At 35.1% G+C, this 10,914-nt stretch overlaps 1 protein-coding gene across 1 annotated transcript in view; it reads right to left on the bottom strand.

The window, feature by feature from the left end:
- TESK2 (testis associated actin remodelling kinase 2) overlaps positions 1 to 10,316 on the bottom strand; it is a 107,513-nt gene extending 97,197 nt beyond the window's left edge. The window contains exon 1 of the mRNA XM_006919127.3: positions 9,983 to 10,316. The gene's annotated coding sequence lies outside the window, so the exon portion shown is untranslated. The remainder of the gene's footprint in view (positions 1 to 9,982) is intronic.
- Positions 10,317 to 10,914: the final 598 nt, after the last annotated feature.

Here is a 10,914-nt window from a genome sequence, read left to right on the forward strand (position 1 = left end):
GCCAGTATGACAGGAAACGTTGGAGGGACTTCTTTGAGAATAAAAAAATACAAAAGACTCACTTCAGATTAAAAGACACACACAGACTAAAAGGAAAAGGATGGAAAAGTTATTGTTTTGATGGACCTAGAAGGTATTTAAGTCAAACAGAGAAAGTTAAACACTATATGATTTCACTTATATGAGGAATCTAAGGAATAAAAAGAACAAACTAATTAAAAACAGACTCACAATTTGATGATGGACAGAGGGGAGGGGAGTTTGGGGGACTAAGAGAATGGGGTGAAGGGTTAAAGAAGTACAAATTAGTAGCTGATGGATGCTCACGGGGATGGGTAGTATGACATAGGGAATGCAATTAGCATTAATATGTTGGCTAGGGGGAGGGAGGGAGCAATTGGGGGGACCGTTTTACGAACTATACAGATATCTGACTGATGTGCTATATACTTGAAACTAATTAAATTTTTTTTTAAAAAGAGTTACAACAACTAAATACAATAATGATACTTGATTGAACCTTGATTTGAACAAAACAGTTTTATAAAACATAACTGGGGAAATTTTAATAAGGATTACTATTAGATAATAGTAGAAAATTATTATTGATTTTATTAAGTGTGATAATGATATTAAGATTGTATAAGTCTTATTTTTAGAGATGCACATAGAAATAGAGATGAAATATGTATTTGCATTAAAATATATCAGAAAAAATATGTAGCAAATTTTACAAAATGTTATTGTTATATATGGGTAATATGTAAATAGATGTTCATTACATTTCTCATAATAAAAAAAGTCTTTTCAGAAACAAAATGTGATAAACTTTTGTCAATAAAAAAAATCCAGCAAATGAATACAGCATAGAAATCACAAACACCAACACTAGAAATGAAAACAACAAATTGATCTTATGTTGTGTGAATAAGTACTTGTTGTTTGGAATAAAATTTCTAATGAAGCAGCATATACATATTCAAAAAATGCTGTATCTCAAACAGCTTATAGCAGAGGACATACCATGGCTAACTGTGCAAGATAATTCAAAAAAGACATAGCGATGATGAAGATATTGAGATTGAAAACATATATAAAGATGGATAAAATTTCATGAAATGAGAACAAGGAAAAAGTAATTTTTCTAAAATATGTTGCTATATATTATTTAAAATATATGTGAATAAAATTAAGGAGGACAAGTTTAAAAAATTCTAATTCCACCTTAGTCACTGAATAATCTTGGGCATGTTACTTAACTTCTCCCTTTACCTATAAAATAGATAAATATTAACTATATCACGTATATACGTTTAAATGAGAACATACTAAGAATCAAAAGATAAAAAGGCATACATGAAGCACCAGGGAGGGTGCCTGACACACAAAAACCAATATGAGTTCCCTTTCCTCTCCCTCCCCCAACCCACCTTTAATCCTAGTTCTGGATGTTGCAAGTGTACAGACAAATTAAGTCTGTTTTTTTTCTTCTTTATGATAGCTTTTCAGTTACCAAGTCCTCCCCCGGGCGAATATATACAAGTCTTTCAGGTTTCCCATGGAACGTGGCATCAAGATCTTCTTGGTTACCTTCTTTAAAGTTTATCCTTAATTGCCCTCCAAATATGTCAAAGCCCCACTAAAACAAAACAGCAAAAACTGTACACAGTATATATATATATATATCTCATCTAACAAGGACAGAATTGAGTAGGACTATTTTTTCCCATAATCTGTATATAAAAAACATAGTTTCTGATCTTTTAAGTATACTAAATGCATCTGTAACTTTGTATGCTGGAATATGAAACGACACTAGATAAACTGATATTGGACCCCTTCAAATCAGCTTAAATACTAAAATATTAGGGGAATGTATGAATTTTCAGGATAATATCTCTTTTGATAAATTTTCCTATTTGATTTTAAGAAGACCTGAACATGATCGCTTAGGTTAGACAGACAACTCACTTCTTTTTCTGATAAAGTGCATTAGAAGGCTATTTCAGACACTGTGGGAAAGAAAGCAACCAAGAAGAGAAAATTAGGTTCCTAGGGTAAGGGCAGGCTGTTCTATAGTTTACATTACAAAGATCGAAGAAGAAATTTAATAAAAGAGAAAACTAAATTAATAACATGAAGTATTATCAAAAAATATTCACAAAAATATTTTTTATTCAATCTTTCTCAAATGTATCATTTCCACTAAAGGGAATATTTTATAGCTATTAAAAGTGACAGTTACCATTAGTACACAAGAATATTAACTTACATGCTGTCAGTAACAGAAAAAACTAGAGACAAACCTAATGTCCATCCATCAATAGGGATAGGTTAAATAAATTGTAGTACATCCATAAAATTTAATATTAATATAGTCATTAAAAGAATGAAATAAATTCTATACATACTAACATGAAAAAAATGTCCAAATTTCACTATGACAATAGCAAGTTGCAAAAAAGGATGTATAGTGCAATCTTTTTTAAATAATGGTAAACATTAATATATGCCTAGAAAATAATTAAGAGGAATACATGTAGTACACTAAACTGTCATCTTTTGGAAGAGGTGATTATAAGAGACACTCATTTTTCATGGATAGAATACATTTCTGTAAAGTTGTTTTTTATAATGATCATGTATTAATTTTGTTTAAAAAATGAAGATAAAAAGGTTAAAACTTAAAAAAATCCTTTTATTCCTTCCAAAACAGTAGCTTAGACTACAAGGAATAAAATTTATAATATCTGTTAATGGAAAAAGAGTGAGGAAAAGAATGTAAAAATTATAATTTATAATTATATAAATGTATGCACTGGAAAAAACATAAAAGAATTATACCAAAGTGAAAAAAAATAAAGGAATTATACCAAAGTTATTTTGAGGTGAAAGGATTATGACTTATTCTTTACTCTTATTCTGAACGTTCTGTAATATTATATTGCTTCTATAATTATAAAACAAAATATCAATTTATCAATGTAAGTGTAGCAAAGTGCACATAATTTCACAATCAATGTATAATGAAACTGAGTTTCTTAAAACATTCAATTATGAATATACAGAAATACAAATATAAAAGATGTAGTTATTAAACTGAATTCACATTAACTGCAGCATATTACCTGGCAGTTCTTTAACCTTCTGATAAGAGTTTGCTTCCTTGAAGTATTTTCTAAGTTCAGAAAAAAATTCCAGTTCCAGTTAAAAATGTATTTACTAATATAATTATGGAGCTTTAACAGAGCTTTTAATGTTATTTACTTAAACTTGTTGTGAAGTCTCAACAAAACCAGAGGTTTACCATGCCAGAATCCAAAGAGACATGTAACTATTTAAAAAGGTATTTTCACACAATGCCTATTTTCATGGGTCTTTACTATTTAAATATATTTCTTTTCAAATAAAGGGTCATCTTTCAGTTCAAAATTTCACTCCTGTTTAAATACAATTAATTGTCTTTGATATTTCTACTATTTCATAGGCATGAAAGATTTCAACATCATTTCAGACTAGCCAGGAGGAAGGAAATTATAACCTCTAACAGTTCACATAACACACATGACAATTAAAAATCCCCAGTGACATTTGTTGCATATAAAATTCTTTAGTTTTGCATTCAAAGACTTTGCTCTACTAAAACTGGCCTAATCATTATCCCCCAGACTTAATTTACCTATCAAGTGTAGCCTTCCTTCCTATCTCAGCTTAAGTGATGTTCACCTCTTGCCAGCTGTTTTACTCAATGTCTTCTTGGTCTTCCTATTTCCACTCTCACATCTCTTCCAATCTATTCTCCAAGGCAAGTAACTTTTGAGAACTCCTCATGTGTGACACAAAAGCTCTTTCTTATTTGGCCTATATCCACATCTCCAGCCTCATCTATCCATATTCCTCTACCCACAGACACAATCTACTCTAAACATAGAGAACTGTTTGTAAAGCCCTGCTCACACTTCAATGCCTATGCATGTAGTATTCTTTCTCCCTGGTGCGCTCTTTTTTAAAATTTATATTTTCAATGGACAATTGATATACAATATTATATTAGTTTCAAGTGTACAACATAGTGATTAGACATTTATATACCTTACAAAGCAAACACTGTATAAGTCTAGTACCCATCTGGCACCATACTAGTATGTTCTTCCTGACCATTTCTATTTCTACATGGTTCTCCCAGTAATCATCTCATGCGGGAAGTGTTCTCTGACCCCTCAATCTCCTTTTTCTGTGCTTTGGTAATGCCCTGTATAAATCTCTGTTATTACAGTTATCACACAATATTTTAATTGTTGCTTATCTATCTCTTTCACTGGACTATGAGCTCCGTGAGGGCCTAGACTTGAACTTACTCACTACCAAATGAAATGTGGTATACAAATTTTAATACTACTATATGAATCAAAATTTACATGAAAATAGAAAAAAGAAAATAGGACACTGAGATTCCATACATTCCATGTAAAAACATTCATTCTTTCATTCAGTCAATGAATATTTATTTAGCACCTACTAGGGGCCAGGCCCTAGAGAGATGGTGATGACAATACAGACACATACACAAAAATAATTCTGAGAAGCTATAGTTCAAAATGTTAACAATGACTATTAACTCTTTGAATCTTGGGAAGATTTGAATAATTATATTTTCTCCTTTGAAATCATCTGTTTCCAGTCCTCAAATATAACGCAGATCTCTCCCTCCCCTGGGGTTACAGCTTCCATCTTCCCAGGCTGTAACCCACATCCCATCCTTAGGAGTACATAACCTCATTTCCACGTGACTAGCCAGTTTTAGGCTTGACCTGTCTTCTATCTCATAATGTGCTTTTAATAAACAAAAATTTCTCATATAAAATAAAATAATCTGTTTCCCAATTCTTCATTAATAAACATGCATTAAGTTTATAATCACACACACACACACACACAAGAAAAAACATGAGGGGTCCTCCCAAATTGCAAATTTCTGCCTATCAGTAGGAATACAATACCCAAAGTAAATAATGTGCATATTTTGAACAATAACCAATGTGAGAGCAAAACAATTTTTGAGTACTTTTAGTCAGATTCTAATATACCTAATACAAAGAACAATAAGACTAAAGCATAAATAAAAACAAGACTAAAGTATGCAAAATATCTGAGAATTTCCACGGTACCTACTTTTCAAAAAGATCCCATGCAAATTGTCTAAGGAAAATACTGACCAAAGATCAATATACCACCCTGGTTTCTCACACTGCAGAAAAAAAATTATGTCATTCTACTACATTTAATACAGAAGAGATGACAGCCTCTATCCAACAACAAATGACAAATTAATAAATAACACCATATTTCATTTGTATAATGATTTACAGTTTACAGTTGACAAAGCACTTTGACCTTCACAGTAATTTTGTTTTCTTGCTCTCTCCCATTGGATAGATTAAAAAACTAAGGACTGAAATGGAAAAGGTCTTTCTAACTATGACTCAAAATCCAAAAGCCATAAAGGAAAATATTGAGAAGTTTGTCTATATAAAAAAATCTAAAAAAAAAAAAAAATCTAAATTTTCTGCATAGGAATAAAAAAAGAGAGCAGACAAATATCAAAATGGGACAATATTTGCAATATATACCACAGACAAAAAAATTCTCTTATATGTGATATTTGTACATCATATATAAAGAGAGAGACCTAGAAATCAATAGGAGAGACCTATGATCCAACAGAAAAATAGGTAAAGAATTTAAACAGGGAGTTTACAGAAAAGGAATTATGAGTGACTCAAACAATATAAAGAGAGGCTAAACCTTAACATATATATTTTTTTAATTACTCTAAGGTATCATTTTTCTCTATCAGACTGGCTAAAAATCAAGTTTGACAACATCAAAGCATAATATTAACAACACTGATTATGGAGCCCAAGCGCTTAGTTTGAAATTCTGCCCTGGTAGCTGCATGATTTCAACAAGTCACTTAAATTTCCTATTCACCAATTATTCACCTGAAAAATGGAGATAATAATAGTACCTACCTCAAAAGGATGTTATTAAGATTAAACAAGGTAATGTTTATAAAGCACATATGTATCTGGCACATCGTAAGCACCAAATAAACATTACCTAATGTTGGTGAGTTAACAGGCAATGTATATTGAAACAATCCAACAAAGGAAAGCTATTTGGCAATATATTTCATAGTTACAAATGCATGTATCCTTTGACTTAGAAATCCCACTTTCTGGAAATTTATCCCATAAATACCCTTGCATACATGTAAAAATGACATGTGTTCAAAGGTCTTCATTATAGAATTGCTTATAATATCAAAAGACTGAAAGCAACACAAATGTCTAACAATAAGGAAATAGTTAAATCATGATACATCAATTCAACTGAATACTACTCAAGTATTTAAATAAAAGAAAGAAAGCAGAAGCTCTCTATATACTGATCTGGAAAGGTTTCCAAGATATAGTAGTAAGTGAAAAAGCAGTAAGAGTGAGGGAGTAAGAAAGTGCAGAACAATGGGGAACCATGGGCTAACTCTTGCATGAAAAGTGGGAAAATAAGATTATATATTCATATTTATAAGTATTTGCCTAAAGAAAGTCTGAAGGTATATAAAGAAACTAATAAAGGTGGTTGGGAGGGGGCATGGAACTAGGTGGATGGGGGATAGGCATAGGAGTGAGACTTCCACTCTTTATATAAAACATACATATGCAAATACTTAGCCATTTGAATTCATTATCTATTCAAAGATTAAATTTTTTTAAAAAGCTCACAGAAGACAAGAAATCTGCCTACAAACATTTAGCTGATAATAAGTTTATTAGTTAAGACTTCCATTGCTTTTCTTTGTATCATACTTTCTGAAATTTTCAGGAATGAAAGACTTAAAAATTATTGTAAGAGGCTTTTCTCTGAAACAACAATTCTCGCAAAAATAACACTATAGGCAAAGTGAGACCACACTGAAGTCACCTCCATATGATGACTTGGAAAATAGTATATTATTCATTGTTGGTCCAAAACATTCACTATCACCCACCCGCACTATACAATGTAATGATTGGGCTTCATTTATTGGAAGGAGATGAAATTCTTATAAAATCCCTTGTCACAGGTTTCAAATTCCAAAACAACATTCATTCTGCAGAATAAAGTGTATGACACTAAGAATATGTCTCTCAACACTTTCATGAAGTATAAGACATTAAGAACATCTATAAACACTTTCACATAGGGAAAAAAGTATTAAAACAAGTCAGCTTCCTACTCGAAAGACAAGGAAGGAGTACACATAAATATATAATTTTGTTTATAATTAATATAAGTACAAAATGTTATTGAGGATACTTGGGTGGAGAGTCCCTAGCCTAGTCTTCCAACACATAGATTTTTAAACAGAATTAAACAGTCTAATCATATGCCAAAAGATTTATTCAAGACCATTCCGAATATACATCTGTATGAGAGACTAATACATCATACATCCAGGACACCAAGTATCTGAGGATCTTGGCATTAATTCACACACAAACACCTGTACCACCTAATACTACTTTCTAAGAAGTGCCAAGGAAACTCCAACTCAATCCTGAGCAGCCCTGCCTATAGGATCCAGTATATCTTGTTCCATTTCCCACTTTTATACTAGGCAACTATGACATCCATACTAATGACATATTCAACATACTTCATAGCTCCTTAACCTCCCACTACTTCAATAACCTATACCTCCATTCCCCTTCAACAGCACTGAGACAGTTACATTCTGTTTTTTTGTTTTTACCTTGAAATATTAAACTCTCAGCTTTCTCATTCTGTATTTCTTAGAAAATCTGTCTTCAATCACATTTCTGTTTGTCTTCTTATTTCCTATGCCCTATTACAAATATATTATTTCTAATTTTAACGTGGTCAGCAATCTTTTTTTAACTCCTTAATCCATTCCTATTTCATTTTGATGAACATTGAAGATTTCCATGATCATAATCATAATACTCAAATCAGAAACTCACCATAGTTTCTTCATTCTCCAAAGATAATTGACTTCACAGATAACTGATCACATCAAGAAAATAAGGCCATCTGTGAAACTCCTTCATCTTCTTACCTTCTTTCACATCATTAACCATCTTGACTTCTATCATTTGGTGTCAAAGAATGAAATGCCCAACATATTTGCTAGGTAAAATTTCCTCTCAACTTACGAAACTGTTTCACCCACACTTAAAAAAAAAAAAGGCTTATGTACCATAGGCTTCATAGCTAGACAGACCTTTGTTCAAATTTTTGCCTATAGTCTTCCCAGCTGGAAAATAGGGATGCTGATACCTAAATCACAAGGCTGTTGTGATTTATAAAGCATCTTTATGATATCTGGCATATAATATATTCTCAATAAAGATTTTTTGCTACTCAGCAGCTCTCCTTCACAACCTCACTTGTTAAAAGAGTAGTTTTACTCACTGCCTACCATTTACTCCTCAATCTATCATGATCTGACTACTGCCATCACTGCTACCATTAGACCATCTAAAGTATCTTTCAAAGGAAACAAGTAATCTCCTAATTGCGAAATTCAATGGTTTCTTCTAAATCTTCATTCTACTTGATTTCTGGAGCACCTGACATTGATGGTTACCCTCGTCCTTCGTGAAACTCTTTCTTCCTTTGGCTATTATAATGCCATTCTGTTCTAGTTTCTGTCCCATTCCTTTAATCTCTTTCTCAATATCTATTACCCTTCAAACAATGATGTCCATAGCTCTTCTTTTAGTATTATATCCATACTAAGGCTTCAAATATCCCCCATATATTCTCTGCTGATCCCTCAAATTTACATATTCAGTTCTAATCTTCTAACCAATTTTCAGACCAAAATTTCCAGCTACCCACAGTAATATCTGAAAACCATCTCAAAATAAACTTTCCAAAACCAAATTCATTATTTTCCCTCAAAACTGCTTCTTTATGTTCCTTATTTCAATTTACACTATCAATCTATCCTATCAGCAGAGTCAGAAAATTCTCACCAATTCTCACAACTCTATTTTGAAACCTCATGGAATTGCATGCTATTCTCTTCATTTTTCTACCACCATTCTAGTTCATTCCCTTTAATCTGGATTAGCACACTAGTTTCCTGCCTACCTAGGCTTTCTGCCACCACACTGTCTTTACTTCCAATTCTTTCTCCGGTTTTCACCAGAGATAATCAATGATCCCAAACTCCTGCTTACAAAACCTGCAATGGCTCCCCATACCTACAGAATAAAGTCCAAATCTTCCAGCAACGTTTTCTCAGAGGTATAAATTGAAAGGTTTTTAAATCAGAAAAACCGGAGTTTCATTTCTAGCTAAATCTGAAAACAGGCTTAGTCCAGAATCTTCAACGTAAAAGGCAGAGGAGGGAAAAAAAGATGAGGAGAAAAGGGATGATGACAGGGGAGAAAAAAAGAGAGGAAGACAATAGTGTCTGAGGGGAGGGAAGTATCTTTTGAGGGGAGAAGTGAATATTTTCGAGCGAAGAGTATGTTAGAGGGAAATAAAGCAAAGGAATCCAGATCTCTGAAGGAGGAGGGTATACTGAGACGAGGGAGGCTCTCAGTAAAGAGTTAGAGGTCTCATAAACAGTTCTCCAAGAAAATGAAGGATTCCTGAGTCTCTGAAGTGAGGAAAGTCCCTAAGAGGAGTAAGGGACCAGAGGTCCCTGATATGAAGGAACTTCTAATGGGTTCCCGGCCTCTGAGGCGGGAAGTTGGGGGAAGGAGGTCCCTGAGGGAAATGAAAAAGTAAGGAGAAAGGTTCGAGGAGTGTCCCCAGCCACTGAGAGGAGCGCCACTGGGAAGTGACCAGGTCCTGACAGCACCAAGAAACTCGAGCGCCAGTGCTCCAAAGCCGAGACGAGTATAGCAGCCGCACGCGCGGGCCAGGGTGCCCCGGATTTGTGCTCCACGCGCTCCCTTGGCGTTACCTGAGGCGGGACTGAGCAGCCAGAGGGGTACCTGCACGAGCGGGAGGGGGAAGCGGCGGCAAAAGGGAGCATAGTAGCCCTCACAGCTCGGAGGCGGCAGCGGCTCTTAGCCTGCGGAGGCGCTGGGGGATCTCTCGCGCAGAAGCCGGCGTTTCCGCGGAGCTAGTGGCGGAGGCGGACGAGAAGGCTACTGCCATGGCCCCGCAGTCGGGGCCACTCCCCCGCGCCTGTTTAGCCGGGCCAAGGGGATGCTCTGGCCAGCGAGCCAGAGAGGACAGCTAGAACAGCCGCTGGGCTCCCCGGCCGCCAGCGACTGAAACGCCTGCCCAGCCGGTCGGAGGAGCTGAGGGCGGGGCTCCGAGTGAGCACGCCCCTCCCTCACAGCAGCCAATCAATAGTCAATCCTTGATATACGAGCTAGAGAAGTTACCCAATTAGCGTCAGGAACGCCACGTGGTATGAGGTTGGCCACAATGGGCGTCAAGAAAAGCCAATCAACAGCCCTAGGCGCCAACTCGGGAGGATGCAGGGAACCAATAGGAAGGAAGTGGAGGTAAAAACAGAAGCAGCAGTATGTTGGAAAGGCGGAACCAAGGCAGAGGGAGTACACCTGGGGAAGACCCAAGTCCAGGAGCCTCGCAGAGGGCGGGACAGTAAACACAAAATGAGCCAATCAAAATTCCAAACATGTAAGCGATTGGTAATTGACAAAGCCAATAGAAAATGGATTAGATTCGCGCGGCTTTTGGGTTGGTGAAGGTATAGCTGAGTAAGGATTGTCTCTGTTTAAGAAAAAGTCATATGAACGCAGCGTCCTGCAGGATCTCAGTATAGTGTAGGGGAAAACTGATACATAAACAATTACTGTATTACCGACTTGAGATAGTAACAGCACGGGGTAAGGTTAAACAAAACGCTGAGGGAGCGATTCT

Source organism: Pteropus alecto, unplaced genomic scaffold, assembly GCF_000325575.1.
Source record: "Pteropus alecto unplaced genomic scaffold, ASM32557v1 scaffold25, whole genome shotgun sequence".
NCBI lineage: Eukaryota > Metazoa > Chordata > Mammalia > Chiroptera > Pteropodidae > Pteropus > Pteropus alecto.